Source organism: Hyla sarda, chromosome 4, assembly GCF_029499605.1.
Source record: "Hyla sarda isolate aHylSar1 chromosome 4, aHylSar1.hap1, whole genome shotgun sequence".
NCBI lineage: Eukaryota > Metazoa > Chordata > Amphibia > Anura > Hylidae > Hyla > Hyla sarda.
In genome coordinates, this window is record NC_079192.1 from 44372864 (window position 1) to 44387863 (window position 15000).

Genomic DNA, 15000 nt, shown 5'->3' on the forward strand with positions numbered 1-15000 from the left:
TAGCCATGAGGTTTTGTTGATTTCCTTAAGAGATGGGCATGAGTTTAGCTTAGAAGGTAATTTTTCCATCTTTTGCCATGAGGTTTGGTTGACTTCTTGTCTTTAGTCATGAGAGACACAACTGGGCAATTTTCTTGTCTTTAGCCATGAGGTTTTGCTGAATTCCTTAAGAGATGGGCATGAGTTTAGCTTAGAAGGCAAGTGGACCAAATGAATGGCTTAAAGCTGTGGGGTAATGATTTTCTTTTTCCATCCACAAAGTACAACTCCAACTCCAGCTGCTTAACTCTGCAGTGATCTGGTCGGCCTATGAATTTAATAATCTGAAAACTGTGAGTTTAATCCTCACACCAGGCAATTTTTCCATCTTTTGCCATGAGGTTTGGTTGACTTCCTTAGCATCATAGAGTTAGAAAGTGGAGATGGGGATGAGTTTAGCTTTGAAGCCAAGTGGGATCTTGAGAAAATGGATATAATAAATGGCTAAAAAAGTGATCTAAAATTTGTATTCTTTTGAATTATCCGTTTGGCACTGGATCATACCACCATGCCACTTGCCTCGTTAGCGCAGTAGGTAGCGCGTCAGTCTCATAATCTGAAGGTCGTGAGTTCGATCCTCACACCGGGCAATTTTTCTTGGCTTTAGCCATGAGGTTTTGTTGATTTCCTTAAGAGATGGGCATGAGTTTAGCTTAGAAGGCAAGTGGACCAAATGAATGGCTTAAAGCTGTGGGGTAATGATTTTCTTTTTTCATCCACAAAGAACAACTCCAACTCCAGCTGCTTAACTCTGCAGTGATCTGGTCGGCTTATGAATTTAATAATCTGAAAACTGTGAGTTTGATTCCCACACCGGGCAATTTTTCCATCTTTTGCCATGAGGTTTGGTTGACTTCTTGTCTTTAGCCATGAGAGACAAAACTGGGCAATTTTCTTGTCTTTAGCCATGAGGTTTTGTTGATTTCCTTAAGAGATGGGCATGAGTTTAGCTTAGAAGGTAATTTTTCCATCTTTTGCCATGAGGTTTGGTTGACTTCTTGTCTTTAGCCATGAGAGACACAACTGGGCAATTTTCTTGTCTTTAGCCATGAGGTTTTGCTGAATTCCTTAAGAGATGGGCATGAGTTTAGCTTAGAAGGCAAGTGGACCAAATGAATGGCTTAAAGCTGTGGGGTAATGATTTTCTTTTTCCATCCAGAAAGTACAACTCCAACTCCAGCTGCTTAACTCTGCAGTGATCTGGTCGGCCTATGAATTTAATAATCTGAAAACTGTGAGTTTAATCCTCACACCAGGCAATTTTTCCATCTTTTGCCATGAGGTTTGGTTGACTTCCTTAGCATCATAGAGTTAGAAAGTGGAGATGGGGATGAGTTTAGCTTTGAAGCCAAGTGGGATCTTGAGAAAATGGATATAATAAATGGCTCACCCTCCTTTGAACTTGCCTGCAAGTTTATAAAAAAAACACATTCCCATACCGGGAGTCGAACCCGGGCCGCCTGGGTGAAAACCAGGAATCCTAACCGCTAGACCATATGGGACCTGCTTCTGCCCCGGTTTTTTTGTATGAGGAAAAAAAAAAGTAAAAAAGTGATCTAAAATTTGTATTCTTTTGAATTATCCACTTGGCACTGGATCACACCACCATGCCACTTGCCTCGTTAGCGCAGTAGGTAGCGCGTCAGTCTCATAATCTGAAGGTCGTGAGTTCGATCCTCACAGGGGGCAATTTTTCTTGGCTTTAGCCATGAGGTTTTGTTGATTTACTTAAGAGATGGGCATGAGTTTAGCTTAGAAGGCAAGTGGACCAAATGAATGGCTTAAAGCTGTGGGGTAAGGATTTTCTTTTTTCATCCACAAAGAACAACTCCAACTCCAGCTGCTTAACTCTGCAGTGATCTGGTCGGCCTATGAATTTAATAATCTGAAAACTGTGAGTTTGATCCTCACTTTGGGCAATTTTTCCATCTTTTGCCATGAGGTTTGGTTGACTTCTTGTCTTTAGCCATGAGAGACACAACTGGGCAATTTTCTTGTCTTTAGCCATGAGGTTTTGCTGAATTCCTTAAGAGATGGGCATGAGTTTAGCTTAGAAGGCAAGTGGACCAAATGAATGGCTTAAAGCTGTGGGGTAAGGATTTTCTTTTTTCATCCACAAAGAACAACTCCAACTCCAGCTGCTTAACTCTGCAGTGATCTGGTCGGCCTATGAATTTAATAATCTGAAAACTGTGAGTTTGATTCTCACACCGGGCAATTTTTCCATCTTTTGCCATGAGGTTTGGTTGACTTCTTGTCTTTAGCCATGAGAGACAAAACTGGGCAATTTTCTTGTCTTTAGCCATGAGGTTTTGTTGATTTCCTTAAGAGATGGGCATGAGTTTAGCTTAGAAGGTAATTTTTCCATCTTTTGCCATGAGGTTTGGTTGACTTCTTGTCTTTAGCCATGAGAGACAAAACTGGGCAATTTTCTTGTCTTTAGCCATGAGGTTTTGCTGAATTCCTTAAGAGATGGGCATGAGTTTAGCTTAGAAGGCAAGTGGACCAAATGAATGGCTTAAAGCTGTGGGGTAATGATTTTCTTTTTCCATCCAGAAAGTACAACTCCAACTCCAGCTGCTTAACTCTGCAGTGATCTGGTCGGCCTATGAATTTAATAATCTGAAAACTGTGAGTTTAATCCTCACACCAGGCAATTTTTCCATCTTTTGCCATGAGGTTTGGTTGACTTCCTTAGCATCATAGAGTTAGAAAGTGGAGATGGGGATGAGTTTAGCTTTGAAGCCAAGTGGGATCTTGAGAAAATGGATATAATAAATGGCTAACAACAGATGTGTTCCGATTTCTTTCTTTTCACCCACAAAGACCAACTAGAACTCCGTCCGCTTCACTTTCAAATGACCTCACCCTCCTTTGAACTTGCCTGCAAGTTTATAAAAAATACACATTCCCATACCGGGAGTCGAACCCGGGCCGCCTGGGTGAAAACCAGGAATCCTAACCGCTAGACCATATGGGACCTGCTTCTACCACTGTTTTTTTGTTTGAGGAAAAAAAAAAGTAAAAAAGTGATCTAAAATTTGTATTCTTTTGAATTATCCGCTTGGCACTGGATCATACCACCATGCCACTTGCCTCGTTAGCGCAGTAGGTAGCGCGTCAGTCTCATAATCTGAAGGTCGTGAGTTCAATCCTCACACGGGGCAATTTTTCTTGGCTTTAGCCATGAGGTTTTGTTGATTTCCTTAAGAGATGGGCATGAGTTTAGCTTAGAAGGCAAGTGGACCAAATGAATGGCTTAAAGCTGTGGGGTAATGATTTTCTTTTTTCATCCACAAAGAGCAACTCCAACTCCAGCTGCTTAACTCTGCAGTGATCTGGTCGGCCTATGAATTTAATAATCTGAAAACTATGAGTTTGATCCTCACTTTGGGCAATTTTTCCATCTTTTGCCATGAGGTTTGGTTAACTTCTTGTCTTTAGCCATGAGAGACAAAACTGGGCAATTTTCTGGTATTTAGCCATGAGGTTTTGCTGAATTCCTTAAGAGATGGGCATGAGTTTAGCTTAGAAGGCAAGTGGACCAAATGAATGGCTTAAAGCTGTGGGGTAAGGATTTTCTTTTTTCATCCACAAAGAACAACTCCAACTCCAGCTGCTTAACTCTGCAGTGATCTGGTCGGCCTATGAATTTAATAATCTGAAAACTGTGAGTTTGATCCTCACTTTGGGCAATTTTTCCATCTTTTGCCATGAGGTTTGGTTGACTTCTTGTCTTTAGCCATGAGAGACACAACTGGGCAATTTTCTTGTCTTTAGCCATGAGGTTTTGCTGAATTCCTTAAGAGATGGGCATGAGTTTAGCTTAGAAGGCAAGTGGACCAAATGAATGGCTTAAAGCTGTGGGGTAAGGATTTTCTTTTTTCATCCACAAAGAACAACTCCAACTCCAGCTGCTTAACTCTGCAGTGATCTGGTCGGCCTATGAATTTAATAATCTGAAAACTGTGAGTTTGATTCTCACACCGGGCAATTTTTCCATCTTTTGCCATGAGGTTTGGTTGACTTCTTGTCTTTAGCCATGAGAGACAAAACTGGGCAATTTTCTTGTCTTTAGCCATGAGGTTTTGTTGATTTCCTTAAGAGATGGGCATGAGTTTAGCTTAGAAGGTAATTTTTCCATCTTTTGCCATGAGGTTTGGTTGACTTCTTGTCTTTAGCCATGAGAGACAAAACTGGGCAATTTTCTTGTCTTTAGCCACGAGGTTTTGCTGAATTCCTTAAGAGATGGGCATGAGTTTAGCTTAGAAGGCAAGTGGACCAAATGAATGGCTTAAAGCTGTGGGGTAATGATTTTCTTTTTCCATCCACAAAGTACAACTCCAACTCCAGCTGCTTAACTCTGCAGTGATCTGGTCGGCCTATGAATTTAATAATCTGAAAACTGTGAGTTTAATCCTCACACCAGGCAATTTTTCCATCTTTTGCCATGAGGTTTGGTTGACTTCCTTAGCATCATAGAGTTAGAAAGTGGAGATGGGGATGAGTTTAGCTTTGAAGCCAAGTGGGATCTTGAGAAAATGGATATAATAAATGGCTAACAACAGATGTGTTCCGATTTCTTTCTTTTCACCCACAAAGACCAACTAGAACTCCGTCCGCTTCACTTTCAAATGACCTCACCCTCCTTTGAACTTGCCTGCAAGTTTATAAAAAATACACATTCCCATACCGGGAGTCGAACCCGGGCCGCCTGGGTGAAAACCAGGAATCCTAACCGCTAGACCATATGGGACCTGCTTCTACCACTGTTTTTTTGTTTGAGGAAAAAAAAAAGTAAAAAAGTGATCTAAAATTTGTATTCTTTTGAATTATCCGCTTGGCACTGGATCATACCACCATGCCACTTGCCTCGTTAGCGCAGTAGGTAGCGCGTCAGTCTCATAATCTGAAGGTCGTGAGTTCAATCCTCACACGGGGCAATTTTTCTTGGCTTTAGCCATGAGGTTTTGTTGATTTCCTTAAGAGATGGGCATGAGTTTAGCTTAGAAGGCAAGTGGACCAAATGAATGGCTTAAAGCTGTGGGGTAATGATTTTCTTTTTTCATCCACAAAGAACAACTCCAACTCCAGCTGCTTAACTCTGCAGTGATCTGGTCGGCCTATGAATTTAATAATCTGAAAACTATGAGTTTGATCCTCACTTTGGGCAATTTTTCCATCTTTTGCCATGAGGTTTGGTTAACTTCTTGTCTTTAGCCATGAGAGACAAAACTGGGCAATTTTCTGGTCTTTAGCCATGAGGTTTTGTTGATTTCCTTAAGAGATGGGCATGAGTTTAGCTTAGAAGGTAATTTTTCCCTCTTTTGCCATGAGGTTTGGTTGACTTCTTGTCTTTAGCCATGAGAGACACAACTGGGCAATTTTCTTGTCTTTAGCCATGAGGTTTTGCTGAATTCCTTAAGAGATGGGCATGAGTTTAGCTTAGAAGGCAAGTGGACCAAATGAATGGCTTAAAGCTGTGGGGTAATGATTTTCTTTTTCCATCCACAAAGTACAACTCCAACTCCAGCTGCTTAACTCTGCAGTGATCTGGTCGGCCTATGAATTTAATAATCTGAAAACTGTGAGTTTAATCCTCACACCAGGCAATTTTTCCATCTTTTGCCATGAGGTTTGGTTGACTTCCTTAGCATCATAGAGTTAGAAAGTGGAGATGGGGATGAGTTTAGCTTTGAAGCCAAGTGGGATCTTGAGAAAATGGATATAATAAATGGCTAACAACAGATGTGTTCCGATTTCTTTCTTTTCACCCACAAAGACCAACTACAACTCCATCCGCTTCACTTTCCAATGACCTCACCCTCCTTTGAACTTGCCTGCAAGTTTATAAAAAAAACACATTCCGATACCGGGAGTCGAACCATGGCCGCCTGGGTGAAAACCAGGAATCCTAACCGCTAGACCATATGGGACCTACTTCTGCCACTATTTTTTTGTTTGAGGAAAAAAAAAAGTCAAAAAGTGATCTAAAATTTGTATTCTTTTGAATTATCCGCTTGGCACTGGATCATACCACCATGCCACTTGCCTCGTTAGCGCAGTAGGTAGCGCGTCAGTCTCATAATCTGAAGGTCGTGAGTTCAATCCTCACACGAGGCAATTTTTCTTGGCTTTAGCCATGAGGTTTTGTTGATTTCCTTAAGAGATGGGCATGAGTTTAGCTTAGAAGGCAAGTGGACCAAATGAATGGCTTAAAGCTGTGGGGTAATGATTTTCTTTTTTCATCCACAAAGAACAACTCCAACTCCAGCTGCTTAACTCTGCAGTGATCTGGTCGGCCTATGAATTTAATAATCTGAAAACTGTGAGTTTGATCCTCACTTTGGGCAATTTTTCCATCTTTTGCCATGAGGTTTGGTTAACTTCTTGTCTTTAGCCATGAGAGACAAAACTGGGCAATTTTCTGGTATTTAGCCATGAGGTTTTGTTGATTTCCTTAAGAGATGGGCATGAGTTTAGCTTAGAAGGTAATTTTTCCCTCTTTTGCCATGAGGTTTGGTTGACTTCTTGTCTTTAGCCATGAGAGACACAACTGGGCAATTTTCTTGTCTTTAGCCATGAGGTTTTGCTGAATTCCTTAAGAGATGGGCATGAGTTTAGCTTAGAAGGCAAGTGGACCAAATGAATGGCTTAAAGCTGTGGGGTAATGATTTTCTTTTTCCATCCACAAAGTACAACTCCAACTCCAGCTGCTTAACTCTGCAGTGATCTGGTCGGCCTATGAATTTAATAATCTGAAAACTGTGAGTTTAATCCTCACACCAGGCAATTTTTCCATCTTTTGCCATGAGGTTTGGTTGACTTCCTTAGCATCATAGAGTTAGAAAGTGGAGATGGGGATGAGTTTAGCTTTGAAGCCAAGTGGGATCTTGAGAAAATGGATATAATAAATGGCTAACAACAGATGTGTTCCGATTTCTTTCTTTTCACCCACAAAGACCAACTACAACTCCATCCGCTTCACTTTCCAATGACCTCACCCTCCTTTGAACTTGCCTGCAAGTTTATAAAAAAAACACATTCCGATACCGGGAGTCGAACCATGGCCGCCTGGGTGAAAACCAGGAATCCTAACCGCTAGACCATATGGGACCTACTTCTGCCACTGTTTTTTTGTTTGAGGGAAAAAAAAAAGTAAAAAAGTGATCTAAAATTTGTATTCTTTTGAATTATCAGCTTGGCACTGAATCATACCATCATACCACCATGCCACTTGCCTCGTTAGTGCAGTAGGTAGCGCGTCAGTCTCATAATCTGAAGGTCGTGAGTTCAATCCTCACACGGGGCAATTTTTCTTGGCTTTAGCCATGAGGTTTTGTTGATTTCCTTAAGAGATGGGCATGAGTTTAGCTTAGAAGGCAAGTGGACCAAATGAATGGCTTAAAGCTGTGGGGTAATGATTTTCTTTTTTCATCCACAAAGAACAACTCCAACTCCAGCTGCTTAACTCTGCAGTGATCTGATCGGCCTATAAATTTAATAATCTGAAAACTGTGAGTTTGATTCCCACATCGGGCAATTTTTCCATCTTTTGCCATGAGGTTTGGTTGACTTCTTGTCTTTAGCCATGAGAGACAAAACTGGGCAATTTTCTTGTCTTTAGTCATGAGGTTTTGTTGATTTCCTTAAGAGATGGGCATGAGTTTAGCTTAGAAGGTAATTTTTCCATCTTTTGCCATGAGGTTTGGTTGACTTCTTGTCTTTAGCCATGAGAGACAAAACTGGGCAATTTTCTTGTCTTTAGCCATGAGGTTTTGCTGAATTCCTTAAGAGATGGGCATGAGTTTAGCTTAGAAGGCAAGTGGACCAAATGAATGGCTTAAAGCTGTGGGGTAATGATTTTCTTTTTCCATCCACAAAGTACAACTCCAACTCCAGCTGCTTAACTCTGCAGTGATCTGGCCGGCCTATGAATTTAATAATCTGAAAACTGTGAGTTTAATCCTCACACCAGGCAATTTTTCCATCTTTTGCCATGAGGTTTGGTTGACTTCCTTAGCATCATAGAGTTAGAAAGTGGAGATGGGGATGAGTTTAGCTTTGAAGCCAAGTGGGATCTTGAGAAAATGGATATAATAAATGGCTAACAACAGATGTGTTCTGATTTCTTTCTTTTCACCCACAAAGACCAACTAGAACCCCGTCCGCTTCACTTTCAAATGACCTCACCCTCCTTTGAACTTGCCTGCAAGTTTATAAAAAAAACACATTCCCATACCGGGAGTCGAACCCGGGCCGCCTGGGTGAAAACCAGGAATCCTAACCGCTAGACCATATGGGACCTGCTTCTGCCTCAGTTTTTTTGTATGAGGAAAAAAAAAAGTAAAAAAGTGATCTAAAATTTGTATTCTTTTGAATTATCCGCTTGGCACTGGATCACACCACCATGCCATTTGCCTCGTTAGCGCAGTAGGTAGCGCATCAGTCTCATAATCTGAAGGTCGTGAGTTCGATCCTCACACGGGGCAATTTTTCTTGGCTTTAGCCATGGGGTTTTGTTGATTTCCTTAAGAGATGGGCATGAGTTTAGCTTAGAAGGCAAGTGGACCAAATGAATGGCTTAACCCCTTAAGGACACATGACGTACTGGAACGTCATGTGTCCACTCCCGATCTATAACGCGGGGCCACGGCGTGGCCCCGCGTCATAGCGGGTCGGGCCCGGCCTCTAACAACGGCCGGGACCCGTGGCTAATAGCGCGCGGCATTGATCGCTGTGCCGCGCGCTATTAACCCTTTAGACGCGGCGTTCAAAGTTGAACGCCGCGTCTAAAGTGAAACCGAAAGCATCCCGGCTAGCTCAGTGGGCTGTTCGGGATAGCCGCGGTGAAATCGCGGCATCCCGAACAGCTGACAGGACAGCGGGAGGGCCCCTACCTGCCTCCTCGCTGTCCGATCGTCGAATGACTGCTCAGTGCCTGAGATCCAGGCATGAGCAGTCATCCGGCAGAATCGTTGATCACTGGTTTCTTATGAGAAACCAGTGATCAACATAGAAGATCAGTGTGTGCGGTGTTATAGGTCCCTATGGGAGCTATAACACTGCAAAAAAAAAGTGCAAAAAAAAAGTGAATAAAGATCATTTAACTCCTCCCCTATTAAAAGTTTGAATCACCCCCCTTTTCCAATAAAAAAAAAAACACAGTGTAAATAAAAATAAAAATAAACATATGTGGTATCACCGCGTGCGGAAATGTCCGAATTATAAAAATATATCATTAATTAAACCGCTCGGTCAATGGCGTGCGCGCAAAAAAATTCCAAAGTCCAAAATAGTGCATTTTTGGTCACTTTTTATATCATTTAAAAATGAATAAAAAGTGATCAATAAGTCCTATCAATGCAAAAATGGTACCGTTAAAAACTTCAGATCACGGCGCAAAAAATGAGCCCTCATACCGCCCCATACACGGAAAAATAAAAAAGTTATAGGGGTCAGAAGATGACAATTTTAAACGTATTAATTTTCCTGCATGTAGTTATGATTTTTTCCAGAAGTACGACAAAATCAAACCTATATAAGTAGGGTATCATTTTAATCGTATGGACCTACAGAATACATATCAGGTGTCATTTTTACCGAAAAATGTACTACGTAGAAACGGAAGCCCCCAAAAGTTACAAAACAGCGTTTTTTTTTTCAATTTTGTCGCACAATGATTTTTTTTCCCGCTTCACCATAGATTTTTGGGCAAAATGACTGACGTCATTACAAAGTAGAATTGGTGGCGCAAAAAATAAGCCATCATATGGATTTTTAGGTGTAAATTTGAAAGAGTTATGATTTTTTAAAGGCAAGGAGCAAAAAACGAAAATGCAAAAACGGAAAAACCTCCGGTCCTTAAGGGGTTAAAGCTGTGGGGTAATGATTTTCTTTTTTCATCCACAAAGAACAACTCCAACTCCAGCTGCTTAACTCTGCAGTGATCTGGTCGGCCTATGAATTTAATAATCTGAAAACTGTGAGTTTGATTCCCACACCGGGCAATTTTTCCATCTTTTGCCATGAGGTTTGGTTGACTTCTTGTCTTTAGCCATGAGAGACAAAACTGGGCAATTTTCTTGTCTTTAGCCATGAGGTTTTGTTGATTTCCTTAAGAGATGGGCATGAGTTTAGCTTAGAAGGTAATTTTTCCATCTTTTGCCATGAGGTTTGGTTGACTTCTTGTCTTTAGCCATGAGAGACACAACTGGGCAATTTTCTTGTCTTTAGCCATGAGGTTTTGCTGAATTCCTTAAGAGATGGGCATGAGTTTAGCTTAGAAGGCAAGTGGACCAAATTAATGGCTTAAAGCTGTGGGGTAATGATTTTCTTTTTCCATCCACAAAGTACAACTCCAACTCCAGCTGCTTAACTCTGCAGTGATCTGGTCGGCCTATAAATTTAATAATCTGAAAACTGTGAGTTTAATCCTCACACCAGGCAATTTTTCCATCTTTTGCCATGAGGTTTGGTTGACTTCCTTAGCATCATAGAGTTAGAAAGTGGAGATGGGGATGAGTTTAGCTTTGAAGCCAAGTGGGATCTTGAGAAAATGGATATAATAAATGGCTAACAACAGATGTGTTACGATTTCTTTCTTTTCACCCACAAAGACCAACTACAACTCCATCCGCTTCACTTTCCAATGACCTCACCCTCCTTTGAACTTGCCTGCAAGTTTATAAAAAAAACACATTCCGATACCGGGAGTCGAACCCGGGCCGCCTGGGAGAAAACCAGGAATCCTAACCGCTAGACCATATGGGACCTACTTCTGCCACTGTTTTTTTGTTTGAGGAAAAAAAAAAGTAAAAAAGTGATCTAAAATTTGTATTCTTTTGAATTATCCACTTGGCACTGGATCATACCACCATGCCACTTGCCTCGTTAGCGCAGTAGGTAGCGCGGCAGTCTCATAATCTGAAGGCCGTGAGTTCAATCCTCACACGGGGCAATTTTTCTTGGCTTTAGCCATGAGGTTTTGTTGATTTCCTTAAGAGATGGGCATGAGTTTAGCTTAGAAGGCAAGCGGACCAAATGAATGGCTTAAAGCTGTGGGGTAAGGATTTTCTTTTTTCATCCACAAAGAACAACTCCAGCTCCAGCTGCTTAACTCTGCAGTGATCTGGTTGGCCTATGAATTTAATAATCTGAAAACTGTGAGTTTGATTCCCACACCGGGCAATTTTTCCATCTTTTGCCATGAGGTTTGGTTGACTTCTTGTCTGGTTGACTTCCTTAGCATCATAGAGTTAGAAAGTGGAGATGGGGATGAGTTTAGCTTTGAAGCCAAGTGGGATCTTGAGAAAATGGATATAATAAATGGCTAACAACAGATGTGTTCCGATTTCTTTCTTTTCACCCACAAAGACCAACTACAACTCCATCCGCTTCACTTTCCAATGACCTCACCCTCCTTTGAACTTTTCTGCAAGTTTATAAAAAAAAACACATTCCGATACCGGGAGTCGAACCCGGGCCGCCTGGGTGAAAACCACGAATCCTAACCGCTAGACCATATGGGACCTACTTCTGCCACTGTTTTTTTGTTTGAGGAAAAAAAAAAGTAAAAAAGTGATCTAAAATTTGTATTCTTTTGAATTATCCGCTTGGCACTGGATCATACCACCATGCCACTTGCCTCGTTAGCGCAGTAGGTAGCGCGTCAGTCTCATAATCTGAAGGTCGTGAGTTCAATCCTCACACGGGGCAATTTTTCTTGGCTTTAGCCATGAGGTTTTGTTGATTTCCTTAAGAGATGGGCATGAGTTTAGCTTAGAAGGCAAGTGGACCAAATGAATGGCTTAACCCCTTAAGGACTCAGCCCATTTTGGCCTTAAGGACTCAGACAATTTAATTTTTACGTTTTCATTTTTTCCTCCTCGCCTTCTAAAAATCATAACTCTTTTATATTTTCATCCACAGACTAGTATGAGGGCTTATTTTTTGCGTGACCAGTTGTCCTTTGTAATGACATCACTCATTATATCATAAAATGTATGGCGCAACCAAAAAACACTATTTTTGTGGGGAAATTAAAACGAAAAACGCAATTTTGCTAATTTTGGAAGGTTTTGTTTTCACGCCGTACAATTTCTGGTAAAAATGACATGTGTTCTTTATTCTGAGGGTCAATACGATTAAAATGATACCCATTATTATATACTTTTATATTATTGTTGCGCTTAAAAAAAATCACAAACTTTTTAACCAAATTAGTACGTTTATAATCCCTTTATTTTGATGACCTATAACTTTTTTATTTTTCCGTATAAGCGGCGGTATGGGGGCTCATTTTATGCGCCATGATCTGTACTTTTTTTTGATACCACATTTGTATATAAAAAACTTTTAATACATTTTTTATAATTTTTTTTTTAATAAAATGTATTAAAAAAGTAGGAATTTTGGACTTTTTAAAATTTTTTTCGTTCACGCCGTTCACCGTACGGGATCATTAACATTTTATTTTAATAGTTCGGACATTTACGCACGCGGCGATACCAAATATGTCTATAAAAAATGTTTTTTACGCTTTTTGGGGGTAAAATAGGAAAAAACGGACGTTTTACTTTTTCATTGGGGGAGGGGATTTTTCACTTTTTTTTTACTTTTACTTTTACATTTTTTTACATTTTTTTTTACACTTGAATAGTCCCCATAGGGGACTATTCATAGCAATACCATGATTGCTAATACTGATCTGTTCTATGTATAGGACATAGAACAGATCAGTATTATCGGTCATCTCCTGCTCTGGTCTGCTCGATCACAGACCAGAGCAGGAGACGCCGGGAGCCGCACGGAGGAAGGTGAGGGGACCTCCGTGCGGCGTTATGAATGATCGGATCCCCGCAGCAGCGCTGCGGGCGATCCGATCGTTCATTTTAATCGCGAACTCCCGCAGATGCCGGGATCTGTATTGATCCCGGCACCTGAGGGGTTAATGGCGGACGCCCGCGAGATCGCGGGCGTCGGCCATTGCCGGCGGGTCCCTGGCTGCGATTAGCAGCCGGGATCAGCCGCGCATGACACGGGCATCGCTCCGATGCCCGCGGTTATGCTTAGGACGTAAATGTACGTCCTGGTGCGTTAAGTACCACCTCACCAGGACGTACATTTATGTCCTGCGTCCTTAAGGGGTTAAAGCTGTGGGGTAATGATTTTCTTTTTTCATCCACAAAGAACAACTCCAACTCCAGCTGCTTAACTCTGCAGTGATCTGGTCGGCCTATGAATTTAATAATCTGAAAACTGTGAGTTTGATCCTCACTTTGGGCAATTTTTCCATCTTTTGCCATGAGGTTTGGTTAATTTCCACGGGGCAATTTTTCTTGGCTTTAGCCATGAGGTTTTGTTGATTTCCTTAAGAGATGGGCATGAGTTTAGCTTAGAAGGCAAGTGGACCAAATGAATGGCTTAAAGCTGTGGGGTAATGATTTTCTTTTTTCATCCACAAAGAACAACTCCAACTCCAGCTGCTTAACTCTGCAGTGATCTGGTCGGCCTATGAATTTAATAATCTGAAAACTGTGAGTTTGATCCTCACTTTGGGCAATTTTTCCATCTTTTGCCATGAGGTTTGGTTAACTTCTTGTCTTTAGCCATGAGAGACAAAACTGGGCAATTTTCTGGTCTTTAGCCATGAGGTTTTGTTGATTTCGTTAAGAGATGGGCATGAGTTTAGCTTAGAAGGTAATTTTTCCCTCTTTTGCCATGAGGTTTGGTTGACTTCTTGTCTTTAGCCATGAGAGACACAACTGGGCAATTTTCTTGTCTTTAGCCATGAGGTTTTGCTGAATTCCTTAAGAGATGGGCATGAGTTTAGCTTAGAAGGCAAGTGGACCAAATGAATGGCTTAAAGCTGTGGGGTAATGATTTTCTTTTTCCATCCACAAAGTACAACTCCAACTCCAGCTGCTTAACTCTGCAGTGATCTGGTCGGCCTATGAATTTAATAATCTGAAAACTGTGAGTTTAATCCTCACACCAGGCAATTTTTCCATCTTTTGCCATGAGGTTTGGTTGACTTCCTTAGCATCATAGAGTTAGAAAGTGGAGATGGGGATGAGTTTAGCTTTGAAGCCAAGTGGGATCTTGAGAAAATGGATATAATAAATGGCTAACAACAGATGTGTTCCGATTTCTTTCTTTTCACCCACAAAGACCAACTACAACTCCATCTGCTTCACTTTCCAATGACCTCACCCTCCTTTGAACTTGCCTGCAAGTTTATAAAAAAAACACATTCCGATACCGGGAGTCGAACCATGGCCGCCTGGGTGAAAACGAGGAATCCTAACCGCTAGACCATATGGGACCTACTTCTGCCACTGTTTTTTTGTTTGAGGAAAAAAAAAGTAAAAAAGTGATCTAAAATTTGTATTCTTTTGAATTATCAGCTTGGCACTGAATCATACCATCATACCACCATGCCACTTGCCTCGTTAGCGCAGTAGGGAGCGCGTCAGTCTCATAATCTGAAGGTCGTGAGTTCAATCCTCACACGGGGCAATTTTTCTTGGCTTTAGCCATGAGGTTTTGTTGATTTCCTTAAGAGATGGGCATGAGTTTAGCTTAGAAGGCAAGTGGACCAAATGAATGGCTTAAAGCTGTGGGGTAATGATTTTCTTTTTTCATCCACAAAGAACAACTCCAACTCCAGCTGCTTAACTCTGCAGTGATCTGGTCGGCCTATAAATTTAATAATCTGAAAACTGTGAGTTTGATTCCCACATCGGGCAATTTTTCCATCTTTTGCCATGAGGTTTGGTTGACTTCTTGTCTTTAGCCATGAGAGACACAACTGGGCAATTTTCTTGTCTTTAGCCATGAGGTTTTGCTGAATTCCTTAAGAGATGGTCATGAGTTTAGCTTAGAAGGCAAGTGGACCAAATGAATGGCTTAAAGCTGTGGGGTAATGATTTTCTTTTTCCATCCACAAAGTACAACTCC

General features: G+C 41.2%; 14 non-coding genes across 14 annotated transcripts; 10 read left to right on the forward strand and 4 right to left on the reverse strand.

The window, feature by feature from the left end:
- Positions 1-556: 556 nt before the first annotated feature.
- On the forward strand, positions 557-629 carry TRNAM-CAU (transfer RNA methionine (anticodon CAU)). Its single transcript has one exon. It is a non-coding gene; the product is annotated as a tRNA-Met (tRNA).
- An 840-nt stretch (positions 630-1469) lies between these two features.
- TRNAE-UUC (transfer RNA glutamic acid (anticodon UUC)) lies at positions 1470-1541 on the reverse strand. The gene has a single exon. It is a non-coding gene; the product is annotated as a tRNA-Glu (tRNA).
- A 114-nt stretch (positions 1542-1655) lies between these two features.
- TRNAM-CAU (transfer RNA methionine (anticodon CAU)) lies at positions 1656-1728 on the forward strand. The gene has a single exon. It is a non-coding gene; the product is annotated as a tRNA-Met (tRNA).
- A 1219-nt stretch (positions 1729-2947) lies between these two features.
- Positions 2948-3019, reverse strand: TRNAE-UUC (transfer RNA glutamic acid (anticodon UUC)). Its single transcript has one exon. It is a non-coding gene; the product is annotated as a tRNA-Glu (tRNA).
- A 114-nt stretch (positions 3020-3133) lies between these two features.
- TRNAM-CAU (transfer RNA methionine (anticodon CAU)) lies at positions 3134-3206 on the forward strand. The gene has a single exon. It is a non-coding gene; the product is annotated as a tRNA-Met (tRNA).
- Positions 3207-4723: 1517 nt separating this feature from the next.
- On the reverse strand, positions 4724-4795 carry TRNAE-UUC (transfer RNA glutamic acid (anticodon UUC)). The gene has a single exon. It is a non-coding gene; the product is annotated as a tRNA-Glu (tRNA).
- A 114-nt stretch (positions 4796-4909) lies between these two features.
- Positions 4910-4982, forward strand: TRNAM-CAU (transfer RNA methionine (anticodon CAU)). The gene has a single exon. It is a non-coding gene; the product is annotated as a tRNA-Met (tRNA).
- A 1107-nt stretch (positions 4983-6089) lies between these two features.
- Positions 6090-6162, forward strand: TRNAM-CAU (transfer RNA methionine (anticodon CAU)). Its single transcript has one exon. It is a non-coding gene; the product is annotated as a tRNA-Met (tRNA).
- A 1116-nt stretch (positions 6163-7278) lies between these two features.
- TRNAM-CAU (transfer RNA methionine (anticodon CAU)) lies at positions 7279-7351 on the forward strand. The gene has a single exon. It is a non-coding gene; the product is annotated as a tRNA-Met (tRNA).
- Positions 7352-8272: 921 nt separating this feature from the next.
- TRNAE-UUC (transfer RNA glutamic acid (anticodon UUC)) lies at positions 8273-8344 on the reverse strand. Its single transcript has one exon. It is a non-coding gene; the product is annotated as a tRNA-Glu (tRNA).
- Positions 8345-8458: 114 nt separating this feature from the next.
- Positions 8459-8531, forward strand: TRNAM-CAU (transfer RNA methionine (anticodon CAU)). Its single transcript has one exon. It is a non-coding gene; the product is annotated as a tRNA-Met (tRNA).
- A 2395-nt stretch (positions 8532-10926) lies between these two features.
- Positions 10927-10999, forward strand: TRNAM-CAU (transfer RNA methionine (anticodon CAU)). Its single transcript has one exon. It is a non-coding gene; the product is annotated as a tRNA-Met (tRNA).
- Positions 11000-11684: 685 nt separating this feature from the next.
- On the forward strand, positions 11685-11757 carry TRNAM-CAU (transfer RNA methionine (anticodon CAU)). Its single transcript has one exon. It is a non-coding gene; the product is annotated as a tRNA-Met (tRNA).
- Positions 11758-14486: 2729 nt separating this feature from the next.
- On the forward strand, positions 14487-14559 carry TRNAM-CAU (transfer RNA methionine (anticodon CAU)). The gene has a single exon. It is a non-coding gene; the product is annotated as a tRNA-Met (tRNA).
- The last annotated feature ends 441 nt before the right edge of the window (positions 14560-15000 follow it).